Source organism: Pinus tabuliformis, chromosome 1_2 (assembly GCF_031772625.1).
Source record: "Pinus tabuliformis cultivar Carrire ecotype Pingquan chromosome 1_2, CPIR1, whole genome shotgun sequence".
Lineage (NCBI taxonomy): Eukaryota > Viridiplantae > Streptophyta > Pinopsida > Pinales > Pinaceae > Pinus > Pinus tabuliformis.
The window spans coordinates 487,042,567-487,062,275 of NC_142298.1; the positions used below are offsets into that span (position 1 = coordinate 487,042,567).

Consider the following 19,709-nt stretch of genomic DNA (forward strand, 5'->3'; position numbering starts at 1 on the left):
CAACCAACACAGTGGCGTGCTGTGTGTTTTCTTTATAGAATAAGAAGGCAAAGGAAGATACAATATATCTGGTCACATGCATGAAGTGCTTAAGGTAACTCAAACAAACCCTAACCCCCATCCAATCACCTAGTGTGCCCAGCTGCATGGATCCATGTGACAGTTAAGTATAACTCAACTGGATGATGAACTGGAACATGCAAGCATGGATCCATGTGACAGTTAAGTATACCTCAGTTGGATGATGAACTGGAACATGCAAGCATGGATCCCTTTCCTTATGAACTGCACCCTTTCTCAACGTAACTCAAACAAACCCTAACCCTCATCCAATCACCTAGTGTGCCCAGCTACATGGATCTGTGACAATTAAGTATACCTCAGTTGGATGATGAACTGGAACATGCAAGCATGGATCCCTTTCCTTATGAACTGCACCCTTGCTCAACGTAACTCAAACAAACCCTAACCCTCATCCAATCACCTAGTGTGCCCAGCTGCATGGATCTGTGTGATAGTTAAGTATACCTCAACTGGATGATGAACTGGAACATGCAAGCATGGGTCCCTTTCCTTACGAACTGCACCCTCTACCCAAACTGGAGTTTTACCCATGCAGGTATTTGTGCCCTACCTAAGAATAGACGTCTAAAAATTCATTAACAGTGAACAATGCACAAGAATAGGAGAAAAATTGTATACCAAGTACTCAAGATTTTTCATTAATATCAGACTGTTTCGTAATTACAGTCAAACCTGAGATTCAATCTCAGGGGCTCCAACCACGTTTCACTGAAGTTTTTACACTTTTGAATTCTGCCTCCTTGAAAAATGCTCCCTAGGCCTGAGCATGCATGTACATGCTGTCCACAATAGGATAGAAATGAGGTGTAACTCCTTTAATATGCCCCATGTTGTCCACAATAGGATAGAAATGAGGCGTAACTCTTTCAATGTGCCCCGTGTTATCACTGAAAATTCTGTTGCCAAAAAAATTTTAGCCTAGCTTAAGGACAAGGTGTTTTCGCAGCGCATGAACCCTTTTAGCAGTTTCGCAGCGCAAGATGTTTAGGTGGTTTCGTAGCGCATAATTCATAATTTGCACTGGCTGCGCTACGAAATTGGGAATTTGTCCGAAACCATTGCTCACCCATATCACTTTTGTCTCCTATGAGTTCTGTGGGAATATGATATATGCATAGAAAATCCTGTTTCGGCAAATTGATGGTGAAGTTTGTAATTCATCTGAGTTATGGCTACAGGCTTGCTTGCCTTCTAGTGAGAGTTTAAAGCTTGTTAACCAAGATAAAAGTCCTCAATCAGTTCCACTGTCAATGACAGCTGAGGTTAATAGAAAGGTGGCTTTTGAATAAGGTGCAAATCATAAGAAGGAAAGCATATCAAGATTTGGAAGATGCTAAGAAGGAGCGGTGGGAAATAACACCCCAGGCTGGCATTTTACTGGATATGTTTACATATTTTGACACCCATTAAGCTACTGTGAAAGCCCAGATGGAGTTCTCTTGAATTGAACGGGTTACCGCAGATGGGTATTTTATTGGTCCACGAAGTTCGCAGGGTTTTATGCTTAACAGAGATCCAGTTTTTATGGTGTTGTTCTTGCTCTCCCCGGTTAAATAGAGAAACCCAACTCATTTCTTTGGCACCCACGTTTCCTTCCATTTTGCATTGTGGTCAAATATTGTTGGCTAAACCGTCTTTGGGGATAAGCTTTCCTGCATATAATTCTTCACAGGTTAAGGCCTGTTCAGATACAGTTTTGGAGACATGCGCCGGATGTGATAGCCAAAGAGGATATGGGGGAGAAGGGATTGAAGCATTCAGTACCGAGCAGTTTGGGCGGCGGTGGATGTTACGACATGAGTCTGAAATGCAGGTGCAGGTGGAGATGGGATTCTCCGGCTCGTACATGCGTGTTATCGCTTACCTTTATCTTTTTCCTAGCATCGTTTCTAATTTTTGGGGCTTTGGGGATGTTCTTTGCTTGGCTTACATTCTCTCCTTTCAAGAAACCTGCTATGAGCCCTTTTGGTTGTCGAGAGGATAATGAAGGATCATGGTCTATCGGAGTTTATCGTGGAAGAAATCCGTTTGCATTGCATCCTATTTAGGAGGAAGGAATTTCGAACGACAGAAGCTCAGCCTGGCCTGTTGCTAATCCTGTATTTACATGTGCATCAGCTTCTGATAGCAATCACCCGAGCAATTTTGTGGCAGATCCTTTTCTCTATATTCAGGGAGATTTTCTGTACCTGTTCTTTGAGACAAAGAATGCTTTAACAATGCAAGGAGACATTGGTGTGGCAAAAAGCATTGATCAAGGAGTCACCTGGCAACATTTAGGCATTGCTTTAGACGAATAGTTTCATCTTTCTTATCCTTATGTTTTTGACTATGATGGGCAGATATACATGATGCCCGAGAGCAGTCAGAAAGGGAATCTTCGTCTTTACCGGGCATTGAATTTTCCTCTGGAGTGGAGACTCGAAAAGGTGCTTCCTAAGAAGCCATTTGTAGACACTTTCTTGATCCACTATAATAAAAATTACTGGCTTTTTGGATCAGATGTCAGTCAGTTTGGTGCAAATAAAAATGGAGAGCTGGAAATCTGGTATGCTAATTCACCTCTTGGCCCATCGAAACAACATAAGGGCAATCCTGTGCATAATTTTGATAAAAGCTTAGGTGCAAGGAATGTTGGAAGGCCTTTTGTGTATGATGAACATCACTATCGCATGGGTCAAGATTGTGGTGACACTTATGGGCATCGTATACGAGCATTTAAAGTAGAAGTTCCCCTTGGAATTGTTGAGTCTAGGAAAGGGATGAAATGATTTGTCTCTACAAGAGTCTGTGGAGTAATGCTAAAGCAGCAGTGGATTCCATGTTGTTTGAGATGAAACTGATCAAAATTGAGTTTGAAAAGGAGAAAGCTGGTTTGCTAAAGTAAAAATGGTGGTTGTTAAACATCCTGGATCAAAAGCTTTCGATTTGAACAGCAGATCACTTCCAGATATTGAGCCTAGATCAAACAGAGACATAATTGCAGTTGCTCTGGCAAATCTAAAGAGGCGAGCTGTTTAAGTAAAAACAGCAGTTTCGTAGCGCGCTACGAAACTACTGTAGGTGCTGTTTCATAAGGAAAATGAGCAGTTTAATGGTGAGGTCAGCAAATTTTGTAAGGAAACGCCTAAGGAGCATAAGGGATATCACTTAAGGCTATCCTAGCTATTCAGAGAATGACAAGTGTACCTTTTTTGTAAAGGTAAAATTTTTGTCTCAGGTTAAACTTTTGAAAAGCTACTTTATGACAAGTTAGGGTTTAGCAGAAATGGCATACGAGGAGTATCTTTTTGGTTCATACACCTGGCTATCAACGAAGCTTCCAACGCATTTGAAGTATGGTGATGTTCATAAATTTCGGGGTATTAAAGAGCTGGGACATGTTGCTGAATTTTCGAAGGATGTTAGGAGACAGGGACCGGAAAAACAGGGGTTTTGATCCTAATGATAAATGATTCATCAGCGCCTTCAGGTATCCAAAGTCAGCATTCCTTGCACCTGTAGCTCAGTCATCTCAGCCTAACCAATAGAAGACAACTGTCAAAGACCAAGAAAAGAATCATGCTACGAGGAGATGAAGATAGAGTTTTAGTTTGATTAGGACTCTTTGTAATTACAGCTCAACACTTTGTGTATTTAATGAGTCTGTTTAAAATAGATAAGGGTAGTTAATGATAGTCATCGAGCTCCCCTCATACTGGAGGAGGAGACTCAAAGTAGTTAAGATTGTTTTTCTATATATAGTGAAAACTCTGATGTAATGGGGGTTGGATGTTTTTGAAAAAACAGAGTTTATATTGGCTTATGTAAAGACTTGTTAGAGTAATATAAAGACTACTTTTTCTTCTCAGGATTCATACTTTGTTCAGATGCTCAAGATGTATGTGGCTTTGTTTTATCCTTTATGTTTTACAGCTTTATAGATACACAATCACTCTGAATTCACCTAGTTGCTCAGACTTCCTGTGTGTATTTATGAGTTGAGGTTCATTTGAGAGATGTTTTGAGTGTCTAAACATTACATGCCCTGACTTCCATGAATGAGTAGTTTTATGGTTTACTGAAATGGTGTTTGACTCCATGAGCCCAATGGAAGAAATCTTATGTTGTCTGTCCAACCAGCATGTTTATTAAGTCTTCATTTCAAGAGTTAGCCCTCTTAGTGTTGATCATAATCAATAGTCTGTTTGAGAGAGCCCTCTCAGGCTAGGGAGGCTAATCCTTAGTCAAGAGTCTGGTCTGAAATAGTTACATAGAGTCTAACTGATTAGCAGCCATCAGTACCTGATTTTGTGATAACATTTTGGTGCGTCTGCCGGGAGCCTGAAGATTATTCTTTCCCGAAATTATGAAGCTGAACTTCTGAAGGTAGCAGGAGCTCAGAAGGTTTTTGAGGCTGCAAAACTACCTTGGCGACTCCACACATCAAATAACAAATTAGAAGGTGACTCCACTGCTAGAAGATCAGTAGCTTGATGAAGTTTCAAGATGAATTCCACTGCAAGAATGAATGCCAGGTATGCTCCTATGAATCGGTCTCATATCCCTGGTTTTCCAAATCCTATGCCAAAGGTTGATTGGTTAGAGGATCTTCCGATATTCAAAGATGAAAAGAAAGACAATGCTGCTCTTCATTTGGTTAGGTTTCATATGCATGTTCGCAGTCTTAAGGTTCACTTTCCTGAGGATTGTCTCATGAGGATGTTTATGGCCACTTTAGAAGGAAAAGCATGGTCTTGGTATAAAAGTTTGGAAAATGGTTCATTATCTTCTCTTGCTGATTTCCATAATGTGTTCTATGACATGTATAAAGAGTGTCATCCTTCCTTATTGTTGCTCAAAGATTGTTGTAGACATTCTTTAAGTCTTATTCAGTATTTGAAGGATTGCTATGATGATGATGAGTTTACGGATGAAGAAATTTTAGAGGCTCTTCATAGCAATGCATTCCAGCACCAAGCAGAAGGTATAACATTCCATGAAACACAGCATGAAGAGCAGCAGGAGTTTACTTGTGAAAACCATGTTCAATCCTCTGATATTGAGGTAGAGATGCAGCAGATTTGTCAGGTTTCAGATCATGATGGAGATGAAATTGATTGCACCCAGCAAGAAGAAATATTGGAGGAAATTTTCTATGACCCTCAGGCAGAGGAAAAGCTTGCTCAATTTTGTAATTCCTTGCAGCAGCTTACTTCAAATAATGATCATAGTAGTGAGGAAAATTACATTGTTTGTGAGCATCATTTAGAAAGGCAGTTGGATAGCATATCAAATAAATTTGGTGTGGCTGAAGATAAGTTGTCTAAAGATATAGAAAGTTTTGAGAATCAGCAAACTAACCATGTGTTTTTTGACCCTAGAGCTGAATACATGGAAAAGATTTACTGTTCAGGCGGCTTCCAGTTATATTTTCATGTTGAAGAACAGTTACACCTCATGCTGCCTCGGTTACTTCAGTATCTGGCTTATTTTTGTTTCAAGCACAGCCAAAGGACTCAAATGTCAGATAAGATAAATGATTGGCTACATTGGAAATTTCACATTGATTGAGCAGAAAGAAGTTGAAATTGTTAGGGTAGGTAGGTAGGTAAATACAAATAAGCTCAAGGTCAACTGAGCATTTTTCAGTAGATGTAGTTTTCTTTCTCCTACAGTCATGCTTGTCAAGCAAATTTCTGTTTGTCATAAATGGATAAGGCACTGGACCTGCGAGTTCTTAGTGTACCACAAGGGCACACTATCCCAAGTGGAGCCACTGTTATCACTGAAAATTCTGTTGCCAAAAAAATTTTAGCCTAGCTTAAGGACAAGGTGTTTTCGCAGCGCATGAACCCTTTTAGCAGTTTCGCAGCGCAAGATGTTTAGGTGGTTTCGTAGCGCATAATTCATAATTTGCACTGGCTGCGCTACGAAATTGGGAATTTGTCCGAAACCATTGCTCACCCATATCACTTTTGTCTCCTATGAGTTCTGTGGGAATATGATATATGCATAGAAAAGCCTGTTTCGGCAAATTGATGGTGAAGTTTGTAATTCATCTGAGTTATGGCTACAGGCTTGCTTGCCTTCTAGTGAGAGTTTAAAGCTTGTTAACCAAGATAAAAGTCCTCAATCAGTTCCACTGTCAATGACAGCTGAGGTTAATAGAAAGGTGGCTTTTGAATAAGGTGCAAATCATAAGAAGGAAAGCATATCAAGATTTGGAAGATGCTAAGAAGGAGCGGTGGGAAATAACACCCCAGGCTGGCATTTTACTGGATATGTTTACATATTTTGACACCCATTAAGCTACTGTGAAAGCCCAGATGGAGTTCTCTTGAATTGAACGGGTTACCGCAGATGGGTATTTTATTGGTCCACGAAGTTCACAGGGTTTTATGCTTAACAGAGATCCAGTTTTTATGGTGTTGTTCTTGCTCTCCCTGGTTAAATAGAGAAACCCAACTCATTTCTTTGGCACCCACGTTTTCTTCCATTTTGCATTGTGGTCAAATATTGTTGGCTAAACCGTCTTTGGGGATAAGCTTTCCTGCATATAATTCTTCACAGGTTAAGGCCTGTTCAGATACAGTTTTGGAGACATGCGCCGGATGTGATAGCCAGAGAGGATATGGGGGAGAAGGGATTGAAGCATTCGGTACCGAGCTGTTTGGGCGGCGGTGGATGTTACGACATGAGTCTGAAATGCAGGTGCAGGTGGAGATGGGATTCTCCGGCTCGTACATGCGTGTTATCGCTTACCTTTATCTTTTTCCTAGCATCGTTTCTAATTTTTGGGGCTTTGGGGATGTTCTTTGCTTGGCTTACATTCTCTCCTTTCGAGAAACCTGCTATGAGCCCTTTTGGTTGTCGAGAGGATAATGAAGGATCATGGTCTATCGGAGTTTATCGTGGAAGAAATCCGTTTGCATTGCATCCTATTTAGGAGGAAGGAATTTCGAACGACAGAAGCTCAGCCTGGCCTGTTGCTAATCCTGTATTTACATGTGCATCAGCTTCTGATAGCAGTCACCCGAGCAATTTTGTGGCAAATCCTTTTCTCTATATTCAGGGAGATGTTCTGTACCTGTTCTTTGAGACAAAGAATGCTTTAACAATGCAAGGAGACATTGGTGTGGCAAAAAGCATTGATCAAGGAGTCACCTGGCAACATTTAGGCATTGCTTTAGACGAATAGTTTCATCTTTCTTATCCTTATGTTTTTGACTATGATGGGCAGATATACATGATGCCCGAGAGCAGTCAGAAAGGGAATCTTCGTCTTTACCGGGCATTGAATTTTCCTCTGGAGTGGAGACTCGAAAAGGTGCTTCCTAAGAAGCCATTTGTAGACACTTTCTTGATCCACTATAATAAAAATTACTGGCTTTTTGGATCAGATGTCAGTCGGTTTGGTGCAAATAAAAAAGGAGAGCTGGAAATCTGGTATGCTAATTCACCTCTTGGCCCATCGAAACAACATAAGGGCAATCCTGTGCATAATTTTGATAAAAGCTTAGGTGCAAGGAATGCTGGAAGGCCTTTTGTGTATGATGAACATCTCTATCGCATGGGTCAAGATTGTGGTGACACTTATGGGCATCGTATACGAGCATTTAAAGTAGAAGTTCCCCTTGGAATTGTTGAGTCTAGGAAAGGGATGAAATGATTTGTCTCTACAAGAGTCTGTGGAGTAATGCTGAAGCAGCAGTGGATTCCATGTTGTTTGAGATGAAACTGATCAAAATTGAGTTTGAAAAGGAGAAAGCTGGTTTGCTAAAGTAAAAATGGTGGTTGTTAAACATCCTGGATCAAAAGATTTCGATTTGAAGAGCAGATCACTTCCAGATATTGAGCCTAGATCAAACAGAGACATAATTGCAGTTGCTCTGGCAAATCTAAAGAGGCGAGCTGTTTAAGTAAAAACAGCAGTTTCGTAGCGCGCTACGAAACTGCTGTAGGTGCTGTTTCATAAGGAAAATGAGCAGTTTAATGGTGAGGTCAGCAAATTTTGTAAGGAAACGCCTAAGGAGCATAAGGAATATCACTTAAGGCTATCCTAGCTATTCAGAGAATGACAAGTGTACCTTTTTTGTAAAGGTAAAATTTTTGTCTCAGGTTAAACTTTTGAAAAGCTACTTTATGACAAGTTAGGGTTTAGCAGAAATGGCATACGAGGAGTATCTTTTTGGTTCATACACCTGGCTATCAACGAAGCTTCCAACGCATTTGAAGTATGGTGATGTTCATAAATTTCGGGGTATTAAAGAGCTGGGACATGTTGCTGAATTTTCGAAGGATGTTAGGAGACAGGGACCGGAAAAACAGGGGTTTTGATCCTAATGATAAATGATTCATCAGCGCCTTCAGGTATCCAAAGTCAGCATTCCTTGCACCTGTAGCTCAGTCATCTCAGCCTAACCAACAGAAGACAGCTGTCAAAGACCAAGAAAAGAATCATGCTACGAGGAGATGAAGATAGAGCTTTAGTTTGATTAGGACTCTTTGTAATTACAGCTCAACACTTTGTGTATTTAATGAGTCTGTTTAAAATAGATAAGGGTAGTTAATGATAGTCATCGAGCTCCCCTCATACTGGAGGAGGAGACTCAAAGTAGTTAAGATTGTTTTTCTATATATAGTGAAAACTCTGATGTAATGGGGGTTGGATGTTTTTGAAAAAACAGAGTTTATATTGGCTTATGTAAAGACTTGTTAGAGTAATATAAAGACTACTTTTTCTTCTCAGGATTCATACTTTGTTCAGATGCTCAAGATGTATGTGGCTTTGTTTTATCCTTTATGTTTTACAGCTTTATAGATACACAATCACTCTGAATTCACCTAGTTGCTCAGACTTCCTGTGTGTATTTATGAGTTGAGGTTCATTTGAGAGATGTTTTGAGTGTCTAAACATTACATGCCCTGACTTCCATGAATGAGTAGTTTTATGGTTTACTGAAATGGTGTTTGACTCCATGAGCCCAATGGAAGAAATCTTATGTTGTCTGTCCAACCAGCATGTTTATTAAGTCTTCATTTCAAGAGTTAGCCCTCTTAGTGTTGATCATAATCAATAGTTTGTTTGAGAGAGCCCTCTCAGGCTAGGGAGGCTAATCCTTAGTCAAGAGTCTGGTCTGAAATAGTTACATAGAGTCTAACTGATTAGCAGCCATCAGTACCTAATTTTGTGATAACATTTTGGTGCGTCTGCCGGGCGCCTGAAGATTATTCTTTCCCGAAATTATGAAGCTGAACTTCTGAAGGTAGCAGGAGCTCAGAAGGTTTTTGAGGCTGCAAAACTACCTTGGCGACTCCACACATCAAATAACAAATTAGAAGGTGACTCCACTGCTAGAAGATCAGTAGCTTGATGAAGTTTCAAGATGAATTCCACTGCAAGAATGAATGCCAGGTATGCTCCTATGAATCGATCTCATATCCCTGGTTTTCCAAATCCTATGCCAAAGGTTGATTGGTTAGAGGATCTTCCGATATTCAAAGATGAAAAGAAAGACAATGCTGCTCTTCATTTGGTTAGGTTTCATATGCATGTTCGCAGTCTTAAGGTTCACTTTCCTGAGGATTGTCTCATGAGGATGTTTATGGCCACTTTAGAAGGAAAAGCATGGTCTTGGTATAAAAGTTTGGAAAATGGTTCATTATCTTCTCTTGCTGATTTCCATAATGTGTTCTATGACATGTATAAAGAGTGTCATCCTTCCTTATTGTTGCTCAAAGATTGTTGTAGACATTCTTTAAGTCTTATTCAGTATTTGAAGGATTGTTATGATGATGATGATTTTACGGATGAAGAAATTTTAGAGGCTCTTCATAGCAATGCATTCCAGCACCAAGCAGAAGGTATAACATTCCATGAAACACAGCATGAAGAGCAGCAGGAGTTTACTTGTGAAAACCATGTTCAATCCTCTGATATTGAGGTAGAGATGCAGCAGATTTGTCAGGTTTCAGATCATGATGGAGATGAAATTGATTGCACCCAGCAAGAAGAAATATTGGAGGAAATTTTCTATGACCCTCAGGCAGAGGAAAAGCTTGCTCAATTTTGTAATTCCTTGCAGCAGCTTACTTCAAATAATGATCATAGTAGTGAGGAAAATTACATTGTTTGTGAGCATCATTTAGAAAGGCAGTTGGATAGCATATCAAATAAATTTGGTGTGGCTGAAGATAAGTTGTCTAAAGATATAGAAAGTTTTGAGAATCAGCAAACTAACCATGTGTTTTTTGACCCTAGAGCTGAATACATGGAAAAGATTTACTGTTCAGGCGGCTTCCAGTTATATTTTCATGTTGAAGAACAGTTACACCTCATGCTGCCTCGGTTACTTCAGTATCTGGCTTATTTTTGTTTCAAGCACAGCCAAAGGACTCAAATGTCAGATAAGATAAATGATTGGCTACATTGGAAATTTCACATTGATTGAGCAGAAAGAAGTTGAAATTGTTAGGGTAGGTAGGTAGGTAAATACAAATAAGCTCAAGGTCAACTGAGCATTTTTCAGTAGATGTAGTTTTCTTTCTCCTACAGTCATGCTTGTCAAGCAAATTTTTGTTTGTCATAAATGGATAAGGCACTGGACCTGCGAGTTCTTAGTGTACCACAAGGGCACACTATCCCAAGTGGAGCCACTGTTATCACTGAAAATTCTTTTGCCAAAAAAATTTTAGCCTAGCTTAAGGACAAGGTGTTTTCGCAGCGCATGAACCCTTTTAGCAGTTTCGCAGCGCAAGATGTTTAGGTGGTTTCGTAGCGCATAATTCATAATTTGCACTGGCTGCGCTACGAAATTGGGAATTTGTCCGAAACCATTGCTCACCCATATCACTTTTGTCTCCTATGAGTTCTGTGGGAATATGATATATGCATAGAAAAGCCTGTTTCGGCAAATTCATGGTGAAGTTTTTAATTCATCTGAGTTATGGCTACAGGCTTGCTTGCCTTCTAGTGAGAGTTTAAAGCTTGTTAACCAGGATAAAAGTCCTCAATCAGTTCCACTGTCAATGACAGCTGAGGTTAATAGAAAGGTGGCTTTTGAATAAGGTGCAAATCATAAGAAGGAAAGCATATCAAGATTTGGAAGATGCTAAGAAGGAGCGGTGGGAAATAACACCCCAGGCTGGCATTTTACTGGATATGTTTACATATTTTGACACCCATTAAGCTACTGTGAAAGCCCAGATGGAGTTCTCTTGAATTGAACGGGTTACCGCAGATGGGTATTTTATTGGTCCACGAAGTTCGCAGGGTTTTATGCTTAACAGAGATCCAGTTTTTATGGTGTTGTTCTTGCTCTCCCTGGTTAAATAGAGAAACCCAACTCATTTCTTTGGCACCCACGTTTTCTTCCATTTTTCATTGTGGTCAAATATTGTTGGCTAAACCGTCTTTGGGGATAAGCTTTCCTGCATATAATTCTTCACAGGTTAAGGCCTGTTCAGATACAGTTTTGGAGACATGCGCCGGATGTGATAGCCAGAGACGATATGGGGGAGAAGGGATTGAAGCATTCGGTACCGAGCAGTTTGGGTGGCGGTGGATGTTACGACATGAGTCTGAAATGCAGGTGCAGGTGGAGATGGGATTCTCCGGCTCGTACATGCGTGTTATCGCTTACCTTTATCTTTTTCCTAGCATCGTTTCTAATTTTTGGGGCTTTGGGGATGTTCTTTGCTTGGCTTACATTCTCTCCTTTCGAGAAACCTGCTATGAGCCCTTTTGGTTGTCGAGAGGATAATGAAGGATCATGGTCTATCGGAGTTTATCGTGGAAGAAATCCGTTTGCATTGCATCCTATTTAGGAGGAAGGAATTTCGAACGACAGAAGCTCAGCCTGGCCTGTTGCTAATCCTGTATTTACATGTGCATCAGCTTCTGATAGCAGTCACCCGAGCAATTTTGTGGCAGATCCTTTTCTCTATATTCAGGGAGATGTTCTGTACCTGTTCTTTGAGACAAAGAATGCTTTAACAATGCAAGGAGACATTGGTGTGGCAAAAAGCATTGATCAAGGAGTCACCTGGCAACATTTAGGCATTGCTTTAGATGAATAGTTTCATCTTTCTTATCCTTATGTTTTTGACTATGATGGGCAGATATACATGATGCCCGAGAGCAGTCAGAAAGGGAATCTTCGTCTTTACCGGGCATTGAATTTTCCTCTGGAGTGGAGACTCGAAAAGGTGCTTCCTAAGAAGCCATTTGTAGACACTTTCTTGATCCACTATAATAAAAATTACTGGCTTTTTGGATCAGATGTCAGTCGGTTTGGTGCAAATAAAAATGGAGAGCTGGAAATCTGGTATGCTAATTCACCTCTTGGCCCATCGAAACAACATAAGGGCAATCCTGTGCATAATTTTGATAAAAGCTTAGGTGCAAGGAATGCTGGAAGGCCTTTTGTGTATGATGAACATCTCTATCGCATGGGTCAAGATTGTGGTGACACTTATGGGCATCGTATACGAGCATTTAAAGTAGAAGTTCCCCTTGGAATTGTTGAGTCTAGGAAAGGGATGAAATGATTTGTCTCTACAAGAGTCTGTGGAGTAATGCTGAAGCAGCAGTGGATTCCATGTTGTTTGAGATGAAACTGATCAAAATTGAGTTTGAAAAGGAGAAAGCTGGTTTGCTAAAGTAAAAATGGTGGTTGTTAAACATCCTGGATCAAAAGCTTTCGATTTGAACAGCAGATCACTTCCAGATATTGAGCCTAGATCAAACAGAGACATAATTGCAGTTGCTCTGGCAAATCTAAAGAGGCGAGCTGTTTAAGTAAAAACAGCAGTTTCGTAGCGCGCTACGAAACTGCTGTAGGTGCTGTTTCATAAGGAAAATGAGCAGTTTAATGGTGAGGTCAGCAAATTTTGTAAGGAAACGCCTAAGGAGCATAAGGGATATCACTTAAGGCTATCCTAGCTATTCAGAGAATGACAAGTGTACCTTTTTTGTAAAGGTAAAATTTTTGTCTCAGGTTAAACTTTTGAAAAGCTACTTTATGACAAGTTAGGGTTTAGCAGAAATGGCATACGAGGAGTATCTTTTTGGTTCATACACCTGGCTATCAACGAAGCTTCCAACGCATTTGAAGTATGGAGATGTTCATAAATTTCGGGGTATTAAAGAGCTGGGACATGTTGCTGAATTTTCGAAGGATGTTAGGAGACAAGGACCGGAAAAACAGGGGTTTTGATCCTAATGATAAATGATTCATCAGCGCCTTCAGGTATCCAAAGTCAGCATTCCTTGCACCTGTAGCTCAGTCATCTCAGCCTAACCAACAGAAGACAGCTGTCAAAGACCAAGAAAAGAATCATGCTACGAGGAGATGAAGATAGAGTTTTAGTTTGATTAGGACTCTTTGTAATTACAGCTCAACACTTTGTGTATTTAATGAGTCTGTTTAAAATAGATAAGGGTAGTTAATGATATTCATCGAGCTCCCCTCATACTGGAGGAGGAGACTCAAAGTAGTTAAGATTGTTTTTCTATATATAGTGAAAACTCTGATGTAATGGGGGTTGGATGTTTTTGAAAAAACAGAGTTTATATTGGCTTATGTAAAGACTTGTTAGAGTAATATAAAGACTACTTTTTCTTCTCAGGATTCATACTTTGTTCAGATGCTCAAGATGTATGTGGCTTTGTTTTATCCTTTATGTTTTACAGCTTTATAGATACACAATCACTCTGAATTCACCTAGTTGCTCAGACTTCCTGTGTGTATTTATGAGTTGAGGTTCATTTGAGAGATGTTTTGAGTGTCTAAACATTACATGCCCTGACTTCCATGAATGAGTAGTTTTATGGTTTACTGAAATGGTGTTTGACTCCATGAGCCCAATGGAAGAAATCTTATGTTGTCTGTCCAACCAGCATGTTTATTAAGTCTTCATTTCAAGAGTTAGCCCTCTTAGTGTTGATCATAATCAATAGTCTGTTTGAGAGAGCCCTCTCAGGCTAGGGAGGCTAATCCTTAGTCAAGAGTCTGGTCTGAAATAGTTACATAGAGTCTAACTGATTAGCAGCCATCAGTACCTGATTTTGTGATAACATTTTGGTGCGTCTGCCGGGAGCCTGAAGATTATTCTTTCCCGAAATTATGAAGCTGAACTTCTGAAGGTAGCAGGAGCTCAGAAGGTTTTTGAGGCTGCAAAACTACCTTGGCGACTCCACACATCAAATAACAAATTAGAAGGTGACTCCACTGCTAGAAGATCAGTAGCTTGATGAAGTTTCAAGATGAATTCCACTGCAAGAATGAATGCCAGGTATGCTCCTATGAATCGGTCTCATATCCCTGGTTTTCCAAATCCTATGCCAAAGGTTGATTGGTTAGAGGATCTTCCGATATTCAAAGATGAAAAGAAAGACAATGCTGCTCTTCATTTGGTTAGGTTTCATATGCATGTTCGCAGTCTTAAGGTTCACTTTCCTGAGGATTGTCTCATGAGGATGTTTATGGCCACTTTAGAAGGAAAAGCATGGTCTTGGTATAAAAGTTTGGAAAATGGTTCATTATCTTCTCTTGCTGATTTCCATAATGTGTTCTATGACATGTATAAAGAGTGTCATCCTTCCTTATTGTTGCTCAAAGATTGTTGTAGACATTCTTTAAGTCTTATTCAGTATTTGAAGGATTGTTATGATGATGATGAGTTTACGGATGAAGAAATTTTAGAGGCTCTTCATAGCAATGCATTCCAGCACCAAGCAAAAGGTATAACATTCCATGAAACACAGCATGAAGAGCAGCAGGAGTTTACTTGTGAAAACCATGTTCAATCCTCTGATATTGAGGTAGAGATGCAGCAGATTTGTCAGGTTTCAGATCATGATGGAGATGAAATTGATTGCACCCAGCAAGAAGAAATATTGGAGGAAATTTTCTATGACCCTCAGGCAGAGGAAAAGCTTGCTCAATTTTGTAATTCCTTGCAGCAGCTTACTTCAAATAATGATCATAGTAGTGAGGAAAATTACATTGTTTGTGAGCATCATTTAGAAAGGCAGTTGGATAGCATATCAAATAAATTTGGTGTGGCTGAAGATAAGTTGTCTAAAGATATAGAAAGTTTTGAGAATCAGCAAACTAACCATGTGTTTTTTGACCCTAGAGCTGAATACATGGAAAAGATTTACTGTTCAGGCGGCTTCCAGTTATATTTTCATGTTGAAGAACAGTTACACCTCATGCTGCCTCGGTTACTTCAGTATCTGGCTTATTTTTGTTTCAAGCACAGCCAAAGGACTCAAATGTCAGATAAGATAAATGATTGGCTACATTGGAAATTTCACATTGATTGAGCAGAAAGAAGTTGAAATTGTTAGGGTAGGTAGGTAGGTAAATACAAATAAGCTCAAGGTCAACTGAGCATTTTTCAGTAGATGTAGTTTTCTTTCTCCTACAGTCATGCTTGTCAAGCAAATTTCTGTTTGTCATAAATGGATAAGGCACTGGACCTGTGAGTTCTTAGTGTACCACAAGGGCACACTATCCCAAGTGGAGCCACTGTTATCACTGAAAATTCTGTTGCCAAAAAATTTTTAGCCTAGCTTAAGGACAAGGTGTTTTCGCAGCGCATGAACCCTTTTAGCAGTTTCGCAGCGCAAGATGTTTAGGTGGTTTCGTAGCGCATACTTCATAATTTGCACTGGCTGCGCTACGAAATTGGGAATTTGTCCGAAACCATTGCTCACCCATATCACTTTTGTCTCCTATGAGTTCTGTGGGAATATGATATATGCATAGAAAAGCCTGTTTCGGCAAATTGATGGTGAAGTTTTTAATTCATCTGAGTTATGGCTACAGGCTTGCTTGCCTTCTAGTGAGAGTTTAAAGCTTGTTAACCAGGATAAAAGTCCTCAATCAGTTCCACTGTCAATGACAGCTGAGGTTAATAGAAAGGTGGCTTTTGAATAAGGTGCAAATCATAAGAAGGAAAGCATATCAAGATTTGGAAGATGCTAAGAAGGAGCGGTGGGAAATAACACCCCAGGCTGGCATTTTACTGGATATGTTTACATATTTTGACACCCATTAAGCTACTGTGAAAGCCCAGATGGAGTTCTCTTGAATTGAACGGGTTACCGCAGATGGGTATTTTATTGGTCCACGAAGTTCGCAGGGTTTTATGCTTAACAGAGATCCAGTTTTTATGGTGTTGTTCTTGCTCTCCCTGGTTAAATAGAGAAACCCAACTCATTTCTTTGGCACCCACGTTTTCTTCCATTTTGCATTGTGGTCAAATATTGTTGGCTAAACCGTCTTTGGGGATAAGCTTTCCTGCATATAATTCTTCACAGGTTAAGGCCTGTTCAGATACAGTTTTGGAGACATGCGCTAGATGTGATAGCCAGAGAGGATATGGGGGAGAAGGGATTGAAGCATTCGGTACCGAGCAGTTTGGGCGGCGGTGGATGTTACGACATGAGTCTGAAATGCAGGTGCAGGTGGAGATGGGATTCTCCGGCTCGTACATGCGTGTTATCGCTTACCTTTATCTTTTTCCTAGCATCGTTTCTAATTTTTGGGGCTTTGGGGATGTTCTTTGCTTGGCTTACATTCTCTCCTTTCGAGAAACCTGCTATGAGCCCTTTTGGTTGTCGAGAGGATAATGAAGGATCATGGTCTATCGGAGTTTATCGTGGAAGAAATCTGTTTGCATTGCATCCTATTTAGGAGGAAGGAATTTCGAACGACAGAAGCTCAGCCTGGCCTGTTGCTAATCCTGTATTTACATGTGCATCAGCTTCTGATAGCAGTCACCCGAGCAATTTTGTGGCAGATCCTTTTCTCTATATTCAGGGAGATGTTCTGTACCTGTTCTTTGAGACAAAGAATGCTTTAACAATGCAAGGAGACATTGGTGTGGCAAAAAGCATTGATCAAGGAGTCACCTGGCAACATTTAGGCATTGCTTTAGACAAATAGTTTCATCTTTCTTATCCTTATGTTTTTTACTATGATGGGCAGATATACATGATGCCCGAGAGCAGTCAGAAAGGGAATCTTCGTCTTTACCGGGCATTGAATTTTCCTCTGGAGTGGAGACTCGAAAAGGTGCTTCCTAAGAAGCCATTTGTAGACACTTTCTTGATCCACTATAATAAAAATTACTGGCTTTTTGGATCAGATGTCAGTCGGTTTGGTGCAAATAAAAATGGAGAGCTGGAAATCTGGTATGCTAATTCACCTCTTGGCCCATCGAAACAACATAAGGGCAATCCTGTGCATAATTTTGATAAAAGCTTAGGTGCAAGGAATGCTGGAAGGCCTTTTGTGTATGATGAACATCTCTATCGCATGGGTCAAGATTGTGGTGACACTTATGGGCATCGTATACGAGCATTTAAAGTAGAAGTTCCCCTTGGAATTGTTGAGTCTAGGAAAGGGATGAAATGATTTGTCTCTACAAGAGTCTGTGGAGTAATGCTGAAGCAGCAGTGGATTCCATGTTGTTTGAGATGAAACTGATCAAAATTGAGTTTGAAAAGGAGAAAGCTGGTTTGCTAAAGTAAAAATGGTGGTTGTTAAACATCCTGGATCAAAAGCTTTCGATTTGAACAGCAGATCACTTCCAGATATTGAGCCTAGATCAAACAGAGACATAATTGCAGTTGCTCTGGCAAATCTAAAGAGGCGAGCTGTTTAAGTAAAAACAGCAGTTTCGTAGCGCGCTACGAAACTGCTGTAGGTGCTGTTTCATAAGGAAAATGAGCAGTTTAATGGTGAGGTCAGCAAATTTTGTAAGGAAACGCCTAAGGAGCATAAGGGATATCACTTAAGGCTATCCTAGCTATTCAGAGAATGACAAGTGTACCTTTTTTGTAAAGGTAAAATTTTTGTCTCAGGTTAAACTTTTGAAAAGCTACTTTATGACAAGTTAGGGTTTAGCAGAAATGGCATACGAGGAGTATCTTTTTGGTTCATACACCTGGCTATCAACGAAGCTTCCAACGCATTTGAAGTATGGTGATGTTCATAAATTTCGGGGTATTAAAGAGCTGGGACATGTTGCTGAATTTTCGAAGGATGTTAGGAGACAGGGACCGGAAAAACAGGGGTTTTGATCCTAATGATAAATGATTCATCAGCGCCTTCAGGTATCCAAAGTCAGCATTCCTTGCACCTGTAGCTCAATCATCTCAACCTAACCAACAGAAGACAGCTGTCAAAGACCAAGAAAAGAATCATGCTACGAGGAGATGAAGATAGAGTTTTATTTTGATTACGACTCTTTGTAATTACAGCTCAACACTTTGTGTATTTAATGAGTCTGTTTAAAATAGATAAGGGTAGTTAATGATAGTCATCGAGCTCCCCTCATACTGGAGGAGGAGACTCAAAGTAGTTAAGATTGTTTTTCTATATATAGTGAAAACTCTGATGTAATGGGGGTTGTATGTTTTTGAAAAAACAGAGTTTATATTGGCTTATGTAAAGACTTGTTAGAGTAATATAAAGACTACTTTTTCTTCTCAGGATTCATACTTTGTTCAGATGCTCAAGATGTATGTGGCTTTGTTTTATCCTTTATGTTTTACAGCTTTATAGATACACAATCACTCTGAATTCACCTAGTTGCTCAGACTTCCTGTGTGTATTTATGAGTTGAGGTTCATTTGAGAGATGTTTTGAGTGTCTAAACATTACATGCCCTGACTTCCATGAATGAGTAGTTTTATGGTTTACTGAAATGGTGTTTGACTCCATGAGCCCAATGGAAGAAATCTTATGTTGTCTGTCCAACCAGCATGTTTATTAAGTCTTCATTTCAAGAGTTAGCCCTCTTAGTGTTGATCATAATCAATAGTTTGTTTGAGAGAGCCCTCTCAGGCTAGGGAGGCTAATCCTTAGTCAAGAGTCTGGTCTGAAATAGTTACATAGAGTCTAACTGATGGTGGGACAAATCGTGCATATCTTACATGCAAATTGTGTGGGACCAGGATGACAGGTGGGGTTACATGACTGAAATAACATCTTGCTAGACTCGGTGGACATGATGTTGGGATTTGTACAGTTTCTAGTCTGGAGCTTATACAAAAAGCTCTTGAGGCAATTGATGAAAAGGACAGAAAGAAGGAAGAGGCAGAAAGAAACAAAGCTGAACGCGCAGGTAGATCTTTCGGGATATCTCCTCCTGATTTTGATGTTGAGGGTAGTGGCCCTAGTGGGAGGGGCTTCACAGCTGACACACCATCACCTACTACTGCTAGTGCGATTGCAAGGTCATCATTTTATGTTCCACAAACAGGACCTGGAGCACAACCTGGCATAAAATCGCTTGTTAAAAAGAAGGAGAAGCAAGAAGCAGATAGAGTCATGGGGAGGTGTATTTTCTAGAGCGACTTACCTCTTAGCATCACAAAAACCAATCCATTTTGGCAGCCAATGTGTGATGCTATTGCTGTTGTGGGCTCAGGGTACAAAAGTGCCACATATGAGGAGTTGCGGGGGCCAATTCATCAAGCAGAAAAGCAGGACATCAACTCTAGATTGGCGGAGTTGAAAAAGACATGGGAAGTTACTGGATGCACAATGATGTCTGATGGTTGGACAGATAGGAAGGTTGGGACCCCTTCTAAATTTCATGATACATTGTCCTAAAGGTACCAT

General features: G+C 40.1%; 3 pseudogenes; all 3 read left to right on the forward strand.

The window, feature by feature from the left end:
* The first annotated feature begins 3,352 nt into the window (after positions 1–3,352).
* LOC149206460 (glucosamine inositolphosphorylceramide transferase 1 pseudogene) lies at positions 3,353–7,735 on the forward strand (annotated as a pseudogene).
* Positions 7,736–7,853: 118 nt separating this feature from the next.
* LOC149206461 (glucosamine inositolphosphorylceramide transferase 1 pseudogene) lies at positions 7,854–12,615 on the forward strand (annotated as a pseudogene).
* Positions 12,616–13,112: 497 nt separating this feature from the next.
* On the forward strand, positions 13,113–17,495 carry LOC149206462 (glucosamine inositolphosphorylceramide transferase 1 pseudogene; annotated as a pseudogene).
* Positions 17,496–19,709: the final 2,214 nt, after the last annotated feature.